The sequence below is a fragment of the Mesoplodon mirus genome (assembly GCF_964341445.2).
Source record: "Mesoplodon mirus genome assembly, chromosome: 5".
NCBI classification, from domain to species: Eukaryota; Metazoa; Chordata; class Mammalia; order Artiodactyla; family Ziphiidae; genus Mesoplodon; species Mesoplodon mirus.
This window is the reverse complement of record NC_138980.1, coordinates 22,492,512-22,510,955: the sequence shown is the minus strand read 5'-3', so window position 1 is coordinate 22,510,955 and position 18,444 is coordinate 22,492,512. Positions and strand designations below refer to the sequence as shown.

The 18,444-nt window shown below is 35.0% G+C and overlaps 1 long non-coding RNA gene across 1 annotated transcript; it reads right to left on the bottom strand.

Annotated features, from left to right (window-relative positions):
* Window positions 1-2,201: 2,201 nt before the first annotated feature.
* LOC309804566 lies at window positions 2,202-12,211 on the bottom strand. Its single transcript, XR_014294140.1, has 3 exons — window positions 11,106-12,211; window positions 9,056-9,224; window positions 2,202-2,637 (listed from the first exon to the last, which is right to left on the bottom strand). It is a non-coding gene; the product is annotated as an uncharacterized lncRNA (long non-coding RNA).
* Between the last annotated feature and the right edge of the window lie 6,233 nt (window positions 12,212-18,444).

Here is an 18,444-nt window from a genome sequence, read left to right as displayed (position 1 = left end):
CAGCATGTGCAGCATATCACACTCAAACTGTCACCATCTGAAACACAGAACAGCACATAGGCAAAATGTTCCAGTAAGAGTCTAGTGCATGCTTGCATCCCACCTGGGGCCCCTGGAAATAACTAAACTTCCAAACACAGTGTAGCTTTGCTTTAACAGAATAGGAAGCTTCTGTTTTGAAATGAATTTAATTTTAGCTGTATTAATTTATTCTTATATGGCACTTTCTGAATATTTTATCTTTCCTGTGGACTACTCCTAATATTCTCTGAATTGATCTCCATTTCTCTATTTCTTTCTTATCTCCTACCTATTCTATCAGATTTCTTCCTAAAAATGCACATTTTTCCATACCACTCTTCTACTTCAAAAACCATCAATGGTTTTCTCGATGCCAAAAATAAAGTTCAAATGCCTTAGCTTGACATTTAAAGTTCTCTACCATCTGGTTTCAACTTGCCTATGGTTTTTGCCTGGTTCCCTGTACATCTATATATAATTCGGCTTCAAAGTGGTCTAATCACTGTTAGCTCATCACCCTATTTCCACAACCCCCAGTAAAAATCTCATGAGTTATTTGAATACAAATTTCTTTCTCCTTGCTTGAAATGACCTCCTCTTTCCTCTCTATCTGCCTTAATTCTTTCCAAATTCCACTTGCTCTGAAAGAATTCTTCCACATCCGCATAGCTCTTGAGGATAGTGGAGTCCACTGGGGAGAGTGTGCTTGAGCGGAAAACAGAGAAATCTAGGAAACTAGGATGAAGGACTGGGTTTTAGTTCCAGGCCCAAGACATAGCAATAACATGACCTCGAATGAGTCCCTAAACCCTCTGGTCCTCATTTTCTTCATTCATACAATGGGCTTACTAACTGCTTTCAATAACTCAGTTTCAAAATCCTATAAAAACATGTCTGAAAAAGTATTTTGGACATAATAAAGTCCTCTTTGACTATAACGTATGATGGCAATTATCTTCTAAACTACTAGCATTTCCTGGCTACTTATAATATGCCAGGCACTGTTCTTCCTAACCCATAACAACACCATGGTTGGTACTATTATTATTCATATTTTATAGATAATAAAGCAGAAAGGTTAAATGATTTGTCCAAGCTAAAACAATGGATAAGAAGAAGAACTGGGATTCAAACCAAGGTAACTGGACACGAGAGCCTGCTTTGATTACTACATTTTACTTCCTCTTATGCTACCATGTAATTAATTATTAACATGCATTAATTTTATGAACTCCTTGACACCAATTACCCCAGCTCCTCTTCCTCATATCTTCCATATGACCTTCACACTGACTGTTCCTTTTGCCTAGAATGTTCCTCACATTGTTCACTCCCTCATCTCTTTCAGATCTTTGCTCAAATCATACCTTCTTGATGGGGAATTCTCTGACCACCATATTTAAAATGATAACCCTCCAGCCTTCTCAATCTACCCCATTCACTTTACTTTCTCCATATCACTTATCATTTGGCATCTTACATGTTTTATGTATTGTATTGTATTGTATTGCTCCACTAGAATGTAAGCTCCACAAAGAGTTCTTGTCGAGAGCAGAGTCTGAAACATATTAGCTACCCAATAAATACTAATAATTAATTAATTATTTAGCATAATATGTGGTTGACCAAGTGACTTGGGAGTTTTTTAACTAAAAACTATTAAAATTTGTATTTGTTTATGTAGAATAAGAATGTAGGCAATGCCTAAAATTAGAGCATTATCTTTAAATGAATCCTTGGATGGTGTCATTTGCATTAAGAGGTTCAATTACTGCACTTTGAGTCGAATAGGCATGTAAGGATTGCAGTTCATTTTTCTTTTTTAACTTGAGCAAGTTTCTATTGTGTTTTAATTTACAAATAAATGTTTAGTAAGAGAAAAATATCTGCATAGGATAAACTTCTATCTTCTGTAAAGATTTTGCCCATTATAACAGCAAATATATCTAGGTTAATTACAGGATAAAGTCTAAATCCCTAATCATGAGCTAAAAGTTCTAGGGTATAGTCTCCATCTACATGTCTTCTCTCACCTCTTATAATTCCCCATTTCACAGGCAGAATAACCCAGTAGCTTCTTTCCCAGCTCTGGAGGCAAGCTACTTGGGAATGAATCCCAGGTCCACCACCAACCTTGGACACCTAATTTCTTTAAGCCTCAAGTTCCTCCTCAGTGAAATAAGGATAGTAAATATTAACTAATTCCTAGAGTTGTGATGGAGAAAAATGAAATGATCCACACAAAACACTTAGCAAACTATCCAGCAAAAGTAAGGTTCATATTATTGCTATTCATATTAATTAACTTTAGTTTACAATCCAACTACTTGCACTTACCCACCCTCCCCCAAAGAGACTCTCCCATGCATTTATGCTTTGAACATCAGATTCTTATGTGTAAAATACTTTTACTTAACTTATCCAACTGGCAAATTTCTTCTTACCTTTCAGGTCTCAACTCAGGGCTGCTTTCTATAGGTCTTCCATGACTTTGCAATTCAGGCTAAAGAACTACCCCTCTGAAGTCTCAACTTCATATTGTACACATTTTGACTTTGAAAACATTATACTCCATGGTTTGCTCGAAAGTCTGTCTTCCTACTGGATTATAAATTCCTTGAAAGCAGAAAACATGAATTTTGCTTTTGTATCACCAGTGCCTAACACATAGTTATCACTCAATAAAAGTGTATTAACTGCATGAATTAATGGTTTAAGTTTTTGTTTGTTTTCAAGTGAGATTCAACCCTGGAAATACATCTACTTTTACCCTATTTATTTGAAGATTAAACGATTATTTAGGTTTTTAGTAGACACTTTTTTTAGTATCCTTTGTTAAGAGGAAACATCCCCCCCATCCTAATGTTTTTCTGTGTGTGCCTGTGGTTTTTGTTTGTTTGTTTGTTTTATGTGAAACAAGTCCTACTTATGCAAATTCCTTGCCTCTCCACTTTATCTTTTATTCCTCCTCATATGTGAGTTCTTAATCAGATGGAAACATTTGGAATGAAAACTGGTTCTGCTAAACCAAGTCCTGTTCCTTCTCTTTCAAGAGCAGACCTACCCACAAAGAGTACGGGTTCTCAATTGCTGTGATCAAATAGTCAACTTAGCCATGAAGATCCTGTTTTCATGGTGGAAGTTTTTGACTGCTCGAAATTCTACCGAGCTTTGAGTTTTAATATGAGGAAGCTGGTCTATATCCCGTTAGAAGCCACAATGGTCAATAAAAGTAATATTAATAATAAAGCAGATATTTTTGTTTTCCACTTTCCTTCCGCTTTTGTCTTATTTTGTTTTCAATTGGTTTAGAATTGAGGTTGGAACAATTAGTCTTATTAACAGATGCTTGAAACCCCATACATTTTTCGAATTTAATTATGTTTGCACTATGACATAAACAAAAATATATTTCCCATCATAATTACCATGCCTGTAACACTGAATCGTGTATCTCAAAGAATCTTGGGTGTATATAAGAGTCTGCACATGGAAGATGTCCACTATGATTATGAAAAATAAATAAATAAATAAACCTTTTCAATCTGTTGTGATACCAAGGGGAAATATGATCTCCCCCACCAATGAACATCACTGTGGTGGTACTCAAATAATTTGTAGGAGAGAGGAAGTATAAGACTTAGTCACTTAAGTGGCACCTTACTGGAATCTTCAGATTCTTCAGGCAATCTCTTGCTCATAAATTTCATTTCCACAGATTCTAGCATGCTATTTATCTAGTGTGACTTTCATATTTATGCATGTTTCATGGCTCCACTTACTCTACTTTCCATTGAAAATAAGTCTCTAATGAATAAAATGTTGTTTCCACTCTATTAAGTAAAACATTAACACAGTGAAAAGCAACTTTAAGTTGAAGTATCATATCAGATTGTGTCTATTCACTAATCAAACATGATTATAAGTGACAGAAGTGGTTTGTATTTTCATTTTATAACATTATAATAGTATAAAAAATAAGAGGTTAAACAAATTACAGTCATATTAAGATCTATTTTCAAGGAGAGTGGGGAAAATAGTTCCTCACTGCTATCTAATTGCAGTTCTAAGATTTCACTAAGGAAATATCCCAGGGTATCAACTTTTATTTGGCAGTTTACATTTTCCTAGCTGGTTTCTGTATTTCTGTTACTTTTCAGTTTATTTTATCTGGAAAAGCACGAGCCAGCCATAAATGGCACATTATTACTCATTTCTTTAGTCTTTTACATTCAACTAAAATATTTTTCACTCGTGAGGGTTGTTAGTTCAACATTTTTACAGATATCCATTAATATCTCATATATAAATTATTTTTTTCTTAAATCTAAAGCAGGTAATGCAACTGGTGAAATATTTGTAAATGTAAAGCATATAGAATTACTCAAAATATATTGGGTATTGTCTTACATTTCGTGAAATTCCATGAACCAAGAACCAAATATTTAGATTCCATCCAAATTTTCTCAACACCCTCAGAAACTTTATTAACTCATCCAGTTAAGTAAGATATTGTAGAGACACCTTTACAGTAATCAGTATGCTACTCTAGTATATATTAATGATTTATATCCTTCATGCTGTGTGTGTACCAGATGATGGCTTTGTACTAAATAAAATGCCTCAAACATCTCTCTTGCTCACACTCTTTCTCTCTATGTATGTTTCTACATACAAAATGTATACATCATCTATTGTGTTTTATTTTTTTTTTTGGTTGTGTCATATTTTTATAAACTTCAATAAAAAGGTTATTGCACTCATCTTTGTATTTATTATAGTACATTCTCGATCTAATGTTACTAAAAGTACAGCAATCATATGGGCATCTAAATTTTTAAAATTGAGATATAGTCGATTTATATTAGTTTCAGATATACAACATAGTGATTCAATATTTTTATAGATTATACTTCATTTTAAGTTATTATAAAATTTTGGCTATATTCCCTGTGTTGTACAATATATCCTTGTAGCTTATTTATTTTATACATAGTATTTGGTGTCTCTTAATCCCCTACATCTATCTTGCCTCTCCCCCTTTACTTCTCCTCACTGGTAACCACAAGTTTATTCCTTATATCTGTGAGTCTGTTTCTGTTTTGTTATATTCATTTGTTTGTTTTATTTTTCAGATTCCACATATAAAGGATAACATACTGTATTTGTCTTTCTCTGTCTGACATATTTCACTAAGCATAATACGCTCTAGGTCCATCTATGTTTTTGCAAATGGCAGAATTTCATTCTTTCTTATAGCTGAGTAATAGTCATCTATATCTATATCTATATCTATATCTATATCTATATCTATATGTGTGTGTGTGTGTGTGTGTGTGTGTAATAAAACCGTCTTTATTTTTTAAACTTTTTTATCCATTCATTTGTTGATGGACACTCAGGTAGCTTCCATATCTTGGCTATTGTAACTAATGCTGCTATGACTATTCGTGTGCATGTATCTTTTTGAATTAGTGTTTTCATTTTCTTGGGTTGTATACCCAGCAGTGAAGTTGCTGGATCATATGGTAATTATATTTTTAGTTTCTTGAGGAACCTCCCTACTGTTATCCATAGTGGCTGCACCAGTTTACTTTCCCACCAACAGTGTACTAGGATTCTTTTCTCCACATCCTCACCAACATTTGTTATTTGTAGACTTTTGGATGATAGCCATCTGACAGGTGTGAGGTGATGTCTCACTGTGGTTTTGATTTGCATTTCTCTGCTGACCCACTGATGTCTACATCTCCTTTGGAAAAATGTCTATTCAGGTATTCTGCTCATGTTTTAATCAAGTTGTTTGCTTTTTGATATTGTGTTGTATGAGCTGTTTATATATTTTGGATATTAACCCCTTATCCATCATATCATTTGCAAATATTTTCTTCCATTCAGTAGGTTAATTTGTCTTTTGTTTTGTTGATGGTTTCCTTTGCTCTGCAAAAGCTTTTAAGTTTTATGAGGTCCCATCTGTTTATTTTTGCTTTTGTTTCCTTTGCCTTAGGAGATAGATCATATATATAGCTACAATTTATGTCAAAGAGTGTCCTGCCTATGTTTTCTTTTAGGAGTTTTATGGTTTCTGGTCTTAAACTTAGGTCTTTAGTCCATTTTGAGTTTATTTTTGTAAATGTAAGAAAATGTATTAATTTCATTCTTTTACATGTAGCTGTCCAGTTTTCCCACTTATTGAAGAGACTGTCATTTTTCCCACTTATTGAAGAGACTGCCTTTTTTTCCATTGTATATTCTTTCCTCTTTTGTCATAGATTAATTGACCATAGGTGTGAGGGTTTATTTCTGAGCTCTCTACTCTGTTCCATTCATCTATGTGTCTATTTTTGTGCCAATACCACAATGTTTTGCTTACAGTACCTTGGTGGTATAGTCTTAAGTCAGGGAGCATGATATCTCCAGTTTTGTTCTTTTTTCTCAGCATTGCTTTGGCTATTCAGGGTCTTTCATGGTTGTATATAACTTTTAGGACTATTCATTCTAGCTCTGTGAAATATGTCATGGGTACTTTGAGAAGGATTACATTAAATCCATAGATTTCCTTGGGTAGCATGAACATTTTAACAATACTAATTATAATTTTTTAAGGTGTAAAAGGTGTTATATTGGGAAAAGTATGACAAAAATGATATAGACCAATAAACACCTTTAAAAATGACACTAAATGTTTAACCTACCTATCACATTTCTTGCCTTAGGAGAATTGGTAAAAAAAAAAAAAAACTCAGAACTTTGAAATATCTCAATTTATAACTGGAGAAAAAGAAAATGTCATAGACAGAAATAAAAACATCCTCTTTCAATGAACAATCTCAACAAATATTTATTCAAGGACTTATGATGTGTCTGGTACAGTATTTTAGGATACTAATGCCAGATAATTCCTGAATGTTTTTTTTTTTCTGTTTTGCAGAATTGTTTGCACTGGGTTATACTGTTTGAAATTCCATCATTTAGAAATTCACCTAAGTTAACCAGAGTCTTCTATATTAATCAAGAATCTTTTGGCTACAAGTGAATGAAACCCTCCTCAATTCCAACCCTGGATATAGCCTAGGTTATAGATTCCCTGTCAGGACAATTCTTCTGTGTTCTGAAAGTCTTTTTCCTAGAGGCTCAATCCTCTGGGATTTCCAATCATTTTATAAGCATTTAATTCACTATTTAAATTTTTTTCTGCTTAAAAAAGTGTGGTTTCCACTTCCTGCAATGAACCTTAATCGATATATTGGCTTATGCTACACTGAGCTGTAAAGAGAACTTGGATGATGTAACCAAAACACCCAGGCATAAGTATGACCTTAGACAGGATAGATCCAGGAGCACATCGATGTCAACATAACACAGTGCAGCTCTCTGCTTTGCCATTTTATATCTTGGCTGAATTCTCAAGTGTGGTGGAAGATGGCTGTTACAACCCAGCTTCTCATCTTCCCAGATTTGAGTCCAGTGGTTAAAGACCATCTGCCACTTTAGTAACCACAGTAAAAGTTTCAGTGGGTGCTATTAGCTTTGGTTTGTTCACATGCTCATCTCTGATCTAATCATTAGGACAAAAGGAATTTTTTTTTAAAAAGTCACAGTTACCATATTTGTGCATTATTCACTACCCTTGGGACCGAAACAATAGGAATGAGCTCCACTCAAAAGGAATAGTCAATGAAAATTGGGATTTCCCCAAGGAAATTTGGATGCCATGACCACAAGAGAGAAAAACATGTACTTCAAAGCCAAACAAGAAATGTCCACTGTAGTTTTCCTTTAAAATGCAAGCACTCCTGTAAAGACTACCATTTTTTAAATCATTTATATATTAGTGAAATTTTACTTTCTTTTCAATTTTAATAGAGCATTGTTAAATGGAAATAATTTAAAAATATTCATTAAATTCCTATGAGTCTGTAGACTATATTCTCTGGGACTCCATAGAAACTTCCTGTAAGAATCTTAAAAGCCGGGCTTCCCTGGTGGTGCAGTGGTTGGGAGTCCTCCTGCCAAAGCAGGGGACACGGGTTCGGGCCCTGGTCTGGGAAGATCCCACATGCCGTGGAGCGACTAGGCCCGTGCGCCAAAACTACTGAGCCTGTGCTCTGGAGCCTGTGAGCCACAACTACTGAGCCCACGTGCAACAACTACTGAAGCCCGGACGCCTAGAGCCCGTGCTCTGCAACAAGAGAGGCCACCGCAATGAGTAGCCCCCGCTCGCCACAACCAGAGAAAAGCCTGCGCACAGCAACAAAGACCAAACACAGCAAAAAATAAAATTAAAAAAAAAAAAAGAATCTTAAAAGCCAATAGTAAGTTAAATTGCATAGTTTATTACAAGTAGGAAGACAAAACCACCATGACATAAGTAGAGATATTGACACTCAGAGGAAGGAAGAACTACCTCAGTTGGGGAAATTGAGGAAAGCTTCATGGAAACAGTGATGTCTTAAAGAAAACTCACATGTTCAATTGTATTGGGTTCATGGAGATGGAAAGTGGTCAACAGAGGTATATTACAAATGGGATGAGAAGAAGAATCTACTGAGAATTTGAGAATTTGTAAGGAGGAGTTTTCTGAGAACCGTAATAATTTCTTTATAATTCCCACATTTATACAGTACATAGAGTGATAGCATAGGAATAGAAAAAAAACAGTGTCTTCAGAATATTGGAGAGGATGATTCAACAAGATTTGGTGATTTGATGTTGTCTATTTGGTTTTGTCATTTATTTATACCTAATTTCATTGCAGAAAGGATTGGAGATTGCTGACTTGGCAACCGATTGTATATGTGGGACAAGCGAGAAGGAAGAAACAATGATGACATTCAATAAATATTTGTTGAGAAATAAATTAATTTACTGAGTTTTGGTGAATGGAAGGTAGAAATGCCACAACAGGAATTAGACAAGTCAGGAAGGATTTGATTTGTAGAGATAATAGAAATTGACAAAAGCATATTAGAGCAGACACTTCTTGTGTTTGTAACTATTTGCACTTATACAAAAAATAACACAAGTTACTCACTTGTGGCAGTCTTCACAAGCTGTGAAAAATGCCCTCGTTGAACTTCAGTTGTGGACAGAAAGCCCAGGATCCTAAGGCAGAGCTTTTCTCTCCCTAAGTGGACAGACAGCAGGCAGAACTGATTTTGCTCATGGTGTAGTAGGACTCCCAAGTAATCCACCTTTTGCAGCTATAATTGGAAAATTGCTTTGAGCTACTTGGAATCAGGAGGCTTATACTGCATTCTGTAAGAAGTACCTCATTGTCCCTTCTTTTTCTTCTCTCAAAACATGTGTGAATGACCACTTTTTATGACTACAGACGTCCTGATGACATCATTGCTGACTGTCCCAGGGAGAAGCATTGGACTCCATTTGAGAAGCAACGGTTTCAATATAGTCAAAGCAATTGGTCATTATGTTCTTTAAATGCAAATAAAATATTTTTAATATGCTTATAGCATACATAGAAGGTAGATATCATCTTGAATTTGTAGATTAAAAACAAAGACAGGAAAGAAGTTTAGGAGATTTACTCACATTAGTGGGACCACTGTAATTGGAGGCATAAATCAGACCTGGGTGCTGACTAAAATCAGTGTTTCCTGCTTTGCCCACCACACTTTATGCCCACGCTTTGCACATAAGCAGTGCTGCAGAAAAGATATACCTTTCCTGACCTCCTATAAACAAAACACTTACCAAACTGGTAATTCAGTTTGGCTAGGTTAGAGCAGGCATTACATATCTAAACTCAAGTTTATAGGATCCAGACATCCCTGACTGTATAGTTAGATAGGTGGCTTAAATCTCAGTTTTCTCACCTGTAAAACAGAGACAACAATAATACCTTCTTCATAAGACAACTATTACTTTCAGAGAACACGCTGGGTTAAGTGTTTAGCATTACGTCTTGACCTATCATGTCCTCTGAAACCATTACTTATTATTCCCAAATTCCTTTTACTGATAAAAGACATTTCTTTTTCTGTAAAAGATAAGGCTTTAGTTTTTCATGCGCTCTTTGCTTGGAAATACTTAGCATGTTTGTAGTGCTCAGTATTATTCGTTTTAGAAAGAGTAGGAAGAAGAGAATTTAGCCCTCTGCAACCATTTCAAGACTAGTCTCTTTAATAAAAACAACAACACTCTGTGGTTTAAATCTTTCATTATTCACATGTGCCTGGTGAATTGAGAAGGATACTTCATCCCCCTTAGATCTGAAAACCAAAATGTGCTCAGCTGCAGGTCAATTATGATATTCAAGTATTTTCAAGATTGCTGAATGGGAAACACTGAACTAACTATACTTGTGTGATTAGCTTCATTGATTTCTATAGAAATGCAGTACTTAACTTCAATCAGTATTGTAATTCAGTAGTTCAAGGAAGTTTACACTTCCTTTGAAATATATAGTACAAAGCCAGCCGTATAAGGGTCCCATTGATGATTTACCAAAACTAGACGTCTAGGGATCATCTGTAATTTGTCCCCTAATTTGAACAGATTAGACCATCTCTTAACTCAGACGTGTGTTTTCAGTCTTACCTTACTTACAGAATATACTGTGCAATTACTTGCACACAACTATTGATTACTTTAAAAATAAATAGGGATCCATTACATGGGAGTCTCCACTGTTTCTTTGGTTCAGAAATGTTTTACTCTCTTCTGGTTGAAATAGTGATGTCTCGGGCCAGGAAGATGAGAGCTATTCACTAAAAAAGCATGGAGGCTTTTAACACAATGAAAATGCTTAAGTAGAAAACTGGTGGTTAAGGAATCCTCAACAATAATAGACATGGAACTTGGTGAACCTTAACTTAATCTATTTTCCATCTATCCATTTAATTATTCTCTGGCACCTATTATCAAAATTATGTAGGCCAGCTGACAGAGATTTAGAAGTTGAACACAATAAATGAAGGAAAGAAGTTTTTCCCTGTTTCTTTTTGACTGGAGCTGTATTTGGGGGTATATTAGGGTTAATGACACAATGTCTATAATGTACCTTGAGCCTGGAAGGGAATCAGTTCAAAATTTTAAAGTCTACATATTTATGCTTAACTTACCTTCACCTCAGGGTGAGTCTTTCCTTGCCAACTGAGGAGGTATTTTGTAAATCGGCTGCTCTCAACAACTTAATGGTCATGATGGTCAAAGTCTGGAAGATATTTCTAATTATACAGAAGAACAGTAGTCTGAGGATTGTTCTTCATCCTCCCAGTGTCAAAGCAAAGCTATTCATGGAGAAAAAAACAGAAGCAGTCTGTACACTTCCTCTTCTCATGAAGGTCGTTCTCTAAGGCAGACTCATATCCAAAATAGCCAGCTCATCTGTCCTTCCAACAAATCCCAAATTATAGAGCCAATGATCAATAGTGTGGTGAGTAATTAATAGTTCTAATATATTTTGAAATATTGTTTTCAAACATTTGCACAGATCAGAGTTGAAAATAAATTTTTTTTTCTCAGTGTTATTCTCAAAACTCTTCTGATAAAATGTGGATTTAGTTTTGTTGTGGTATCAGAAGAACTAAGAATTTTAAAGTAAATTTCAACCATCTCCTCTATTTTCTTGCTGGGATTCTACTTCCTCCACTTTTGCTTTTGTAAGATAATATTTATTGAAAGTCTCCAAGACAGTGTTCAAACAGCCAGTTGTTGACCCTTCTGCCTTCTGCCCTGTGAACTGAACTCAATCTGCAGCCAATTGTACCATCCATGTAAGAATGAAGGCCAAAGGATAGTCAAATGTAGCAGATTCTAGGGTTGGTGAATTCTGGGGTTTATTTTCACCTTGGTCATTGTTATAGAAGTAGTAAAGAATAGTCATCAAATTTAATCTTTCAACATTCCTTATGTAGAAATCAGGAAAGCTTCCACAGGCTTCTGTAAGGTTCCATCAAGTTGAATAAACACAATATTATATAAGTAGTCATTTCATAGGGGACTAGCCACTTGGAGATTTAGGACAACATTGTTCTGATTTTCCATTTGAGAATAATAAAATCGTCCTTGCTTGAATAGTGTAGATTATGTTCATAGGAATATGAGTAAGTTATCTAATTCATTCAGTCACTCATGCATTCAATCAACACATATATTTGCATCCAACAAATACATTACATATTGATCTATTCTGATAACAGAAGATTCTTTCATTCCAAAAGGAGACTGAATTTTCATGACAAGCTTATATTTTTTTCTTTTGTCTGCTACTTTAGATTTTAGATAATCAGAGTTAACCTATAAAAAATATTGCAATTTTTTAAAATTTTATAATTTTCATGGGCTTAGAAGTCCTAAATTTTATTTCTATCAAAGAACTGCTTTTAATTTAACTTGACTGTCTTTTTTTTTCTTTTTGCTTGTCACTGTAATGACACATCGGAGGGTTATTGTAGGTAAACACCACAAAAAACAAACTATTTCACTTTTGAGCTCATCAGTGTTTTTTCAGATCTTTAAATTACTGATAGTATTTTGTCATGTATTCATTGCAATAGCACATTAAATATTCATACACACAAAGTAGATACTTTGGTTTCAGATCTCCTCCCATTTGCTTGAGCTGTCAAATACAAATCTATGTACTAGTACATGTTTTTGAATGGTAGTAGCAAAATTTCTTCAAACTCTCTAGCATCAAGCCATGGCCAGAGGACAAATGTCACAGCATGACCATAAATACAATGTAAATAATGCACATAAGAATATCTGTTTTGATATAAGAAGATTATGTTTTACAATCTGTTGACTCTGGCAATTCTCTCCTGCAATAAAAGACAATCCTCAAGATCTACCTCAAAGTATCCCTCAGTTATTTCTGGAAGGTGTGAGAAATACTCATAGATATTGTAAAATTTTTCATCTTGGTTTCAACTCACCTCAGGTGCCAACTGTAAAACTGCTTTCTGATCATTCTCTGCTCTTTTTGGTTTGTAACTGGTACAATCAATTTATCACAGATGAAAATCCTTCCATTGTATAAATTCAAGAAGGTCAAAATATTGGCTTTATGCCCAAAATAAAGAAAGAAACCTAATTCTTGAATAAAAAAATTAAGTAGGCACTGCAGAATGTTAGAAGAAAAATTGCTCATGGACCTCTGCTTTGCAACTTGTCTTTTGAAGGATTTGAAAGAAAAATGTAAATGGAGAATTAGCTACGCCAACAGGCCTAAGTGGTGATGACTATAAATGTTGATTGTTTTCTTGCAAAGGAAATGGAACTTGATGTTTAGAAAGCTTTGCCTTTCTACGGAAAAATCAATAAAAATCACTGTATTGTGTACTGCTTTGGTGAAAGGGGCTAAAATCTAGGTGAAATTAAAAGTGAATCAATTTTCTTTTACAAAATTGTGGATGACACTAAAAAGCAAAGTTCATCCTGTTCTTTAGTCAAGAGGTCTGGGGGAACTCTGGAGTATAAGGTTGTTCAAAAACATCTGCAATTGCCAGCAGCTAACTTATGGGAATAAAACCTTTTTTTGTACAAGTGATTAGATTTCTCTGGGCTTCAAAGAGACTTGCGGCATCTTAATTACTTGGAACATAACTACTCCAGTTAAAAACAAAATTCAAGGTGAAAACACAGTAGAATTAAGCAGTATTATTTCAACCTTGAAATTGAAGTTCTATCTTATCACTGTATTACTCTGTAATGGAAAACTGAACTTGTGTTAATCAGTATTCCTGATTACAAATGGGGAAATTGTGGGGATTTTTCAGAGACTTACTTTTATTTTAAATGAAATGTCATGACCATGATTTAGATACAAATATTTTGCCGGGGATAAAAGGTTTTTAAAATTCCGATAAACACAAGCTAACTTCTGAGATTTATAACTTATTGAACTTTTTAATGCATAAAAACATTTAGGTCAATTTATTTCAATAAATGGTTGGATTGTTCTGCTGTCGGTACTTCAGATGTGCCTGCCTGGGCTTTCTTTTCTATGAAGTGCATTTAGTGATTAGCTGAGTACATTTAAATACAGTTTGTCTTGAATAAGAAAAATCTGAAGATAAAGTAGCTGTAAACAAGTAACTAAATAAATAAAGCTATAACAATGCAAAGGAGAGACAAAAAGCTGAGAATTGAATAGATAGGAGAGTTGCAAGCTTTGAATATTGATTCAGGACTCAAGTTCACAGTAAGTGTATCTGCCTATCTTACTTGTTTGCTTCATAGTTTTAACCAGGCTGAAAACAAAACAAAATTTTTAAATGAATATTATTATCATTTTAGTGTATTTTAGTGCATTTAGCCCCCATGTCATTCTAGCAACCCTTGTTGAGTGATGATGACAACCCAGGCTCAGGGCAAAAGACAAAGGAGAGTTTCTAGACCATTTCAATACATACAAGACAAAATGGGTTCCATATCTCTAAATTCCAAACCAGTTTTACAGCTTGTAAGGCTCTAGTTCAGACCTGAGTTTTTTTCATATTACTCTGTGGCAGAAAACATTCACAGTTTGGTACAGTTCCAAGGCAGCTTAGGTGGCTCAGGTTTTACAGAGTCCATTTCAAGGTGCTTCATGCTTCTGATTTAACCTGAAGAAAAAAACAGAAAGTGGAATTTGGCTCAAAGTAAGATCTATAGTTGTGTTTTCCAAAATTCTCCAGTGTAAGACCTGAGCTAGAGTTGACACAGACTGGAACCCATTTCTTCTGTGCAAGTTCTGAGATCCCCATTTCCTGAGAGCACCAGCAACTAAAGAACCAGAGTAGCTCCTGAGATTTTGTGCTAATGGCCATAAGAAGGCCCGGGATACATAGCTGCACCTGTGAGACTTCTCCTCTTATAAACCTCTGTTGTTTTTCATATCCTCTGGCTAAGTACTCAGCATTTATAAATCTCATTAAATTTCATTGATTTCAGTTGAATTAGAGAAAAATTTATACAAACTGAAGAGACATTAGAGCATGAGAAGTACAAGAGTAATGCACCAAGGACCAAAGTTCCTGAGGATGAAAAATAGAATTATTGTAAATCTTTGAATGCCGAAGACAAAGGAAAATAGGTTTAAAACAAATTGTGATCTGCTTTAGCATTTTTTAAATGATTTTTATCCAGTATGTTAACTATTTCTGAAATAAAAATAAGTAAAAATAATTCTTACATATTGGAATAGTGTTGAAAAAGCATTCAGATGTTCCATCCTCCCTTTGTTTATAGACAAAATGTATAAAGCTCTAAAGTGCTGACAAAAGGATTTTAGGGGGCTCAGTGCTCTGAATGAGATTCTACTCAAAAGCAGTCTCCTTTTTGGCAGGAGCCCTACTTCCAAAGATAAAAGGTCATGTTTTTTTCTCCTGAAAATTCTTTATTCATTTCTGACTTTTTACCCTGTTGCTCATCTCCCTGGTTAGCTATTTTGGGTTAGTTATGCAGCTTAATTTTATCATGCTTAGCACAGTGAGAGATCGGGCTAATATGTTTTTCACCTTTTGGACATTTACCGCAAAATGTTCTAGATCCTACAAATTGCAGAATTCCTCTGACAACTGTACACACAAGAAGCATCTTTTAACATGTCTTTGTCTTTAAACTTCCTTATAAATATTAGAGAGTGAAAACACATGTATTGGGAAATCTATTGTTCTCTATGACATAATTAGCTCTCAGTTTCCTGGCATGTTGTTAAATATGCTTTGGATAACACAGGTGTATACACACACACACAGAGAATAACCTTTTCTCCTGGTAAAAGAAAAAAACAAAAAACAAAAGAAAAAACCCTCTTAAGACCAGCAATCCCACTACTGGGCATATACCCTGAGAAAACCATCATTCAAAAAGAATCATGTACCAAAATGTTCATTGCAGCTCTATTTACAATAGCCAGGACATGGAAGCAACCTAAGTGTCCATCAACAGATGAATGGATAAAGAAGATGTGGCACATATATACAATGGAATATTACTCAGCCATAAAAAGAAATGAAATTTAGTTATTTGTAGTGAAGTGGATGGACTTAGAGTCTGTCATACAGAGTGAAGTAAGTCAGAAAGAGAGAAACAAATACCATATGCTAACACATATATATGGAATCTAAGAAAAAAAAAAAAAGGTCATGAAGAACCTAGGGGTAAGACAGGAATAAAGACACAGACCTACTAGAGAATGGGCTTGAGGATATGGGGAGGGGGAAGGGTAAGCTGTGACAAAGTGAGAGAGTGGCATGGACATATATACACTACCAAACATAAAATAGGTAGCTAGTGGGAAGCAGCCCCATAGCACAGGGAGATAAGCTCGGTGGTTTGTGACCACCTAGAGGGGTGGGATAGGGAGGGTGGGAGGGAGGGAGATGCAAGAGGGAAGAGATATGGGAACATATGTATATGTATAACTGATTCACTTTGTTATAAAGCAGAAACTGACACACCATTGTAAAGCAATTATACTCCAATAAAGATGTTTAAAAAAATGACTGAAAGTATAATAATGTTTTTAATATGCTACATTATATCTGTTAGATGACTCAACTTGCCCTAAAATTTTTTCTATATAATAGACACAGTATATTGACATAATTAGTTGCTTTGGCAAATGCATAGATATCTGAGTTGTTGAATTTTTGTTTTTTATGTTTGTGATGTGTTTGGTGCTTTGGTGTGTGTGTTCTCTCTCCCCACTGAATATACATCTTATGTTTCTTAACTGTTTCTACTTATGTATATCATCATTTTTCAGGCAGTTTCATGCCAATGTAACTCCCCAGAAACAATCAACTTAGCATAGACAAAGATGCACATGAATTCTTAAACTGAAATTTTTAAAACTTATTCTAGCTAATTCAAGTTGGGTAGAAAGTTCAACATTACTGTATTTCTTAAACACAAATTTGTTTCAATAATTATACTACAAAAGAAAATATGGAAAAGAGGGAAAAAATTAAAATAGCTAATATTCCACCCCATTACTGTTGACATTTTTTGGCGTGTTTTCTTCCAGCCGTTGCATTCTAAAACGAACAGTTTTCTTTATCACCTTATCTGCAACTATTATGTGCACACAATAGATAGAAGAGCAAGAATCCCCACTTGTACAGGAAGCCCGAGGTCTCCCAGCAGAAGTTTTGGTGCCCTGTATGTAAACTGTCCCTTATCTGTGAACCATCTTTAACCAGAACTGGTGACCATTATGGTCTCTGGTCACATACAATGTCATACCTTTTCTAGCCTTGCCCTGTTAAGTGTTCAGTTGGAAAAAAAAAAAATTACAACAAAAACTATCCTTGATGCCGTCATTGAATTGCGGTATTAAGCTACCTCTAAAACCTGAATTCTCCAGTCCTATTAGTCATATGTGAACCAATAAAATAAATTTCCTTTTATTATTTAAGCCCTGTTAATCTGATTCTCTATGCTCCTCCAATGTGCCTACCTTAATGAGCAATTAATCTGATAAACTGCTCCGTGGCATGCTATTTATTGAAAAGCTATGTGCCTCATGTTATTTATGAGGAAGCCTAATGTGCCTGGTCCTCCTAAGGTGAAGATGTGCATTTTCAAGGAGGCCTTCCAGTGCTGGTGGCTTCTCTAAAGCCAATCAGGAAAAAGGTTCCCTGCAGGATATTCCTGAACACATTAGCAGTATTTCTAGGGTGTTAAACCCTGTGCAAAGATCCTGTGGTACTTCTCAAAGTCCTGATTTTACCTAGATGAGAATTTAATATTAATAGAGTTGTATGTACATGCCAGTAAAAACACAAGTGTTAGGGGGATCAGGGTGTAATACAAAAGGCTGTGAAGTCAAAATCAAACACAACCGCATTCGAATCTGGCTTTAGGATATTCAAACTTTGGGATTGCAGAAGAGTTACAGCCTCAATTTCCCACATATGAAAAGAAGCAGCAGCATTATGACAAGAGATAATGCTTATTGAATGCTTCCCATGTTCCAGGCATGCTCTTTAGTACTGTGCATATTTTAACTCAGCTACTCCTTATAATAAATTTGAGAAGTAAACATTATCTCCCCATTGTACAGATGATGACATTTAGACACAGAGGATTAAATAGCCTGCCCCAGGTCACAAAGCTAGCAAGTGAAGAGGCAAGGATTTGAACCCAGGCAGTCTGATTCCAACATCTGGGTTCTTAACCTCTACCCTACACTGCTTTGTGAGACTTTTGTGAGAATAAATGATATAACGTACATAAGCTATCTAGAAATGTGCAAAGCATAAAAAGAGAAAACTTTACTTGAAAGTGTAACTAACTGGACTTATGACTTAGAGGAAAAAACAATAAAAAGTTGTTCTATTTTTTTTAAGATGCAAAGAACATTTACCTAAACTTTACTACATTTCTCTGGAGGTGAAATTGTTCTTCCTTCTTAGAGTACTTTAATTCTGTTCCAAATCAGTTTCATGTTTTATTTTCCAGGTTATT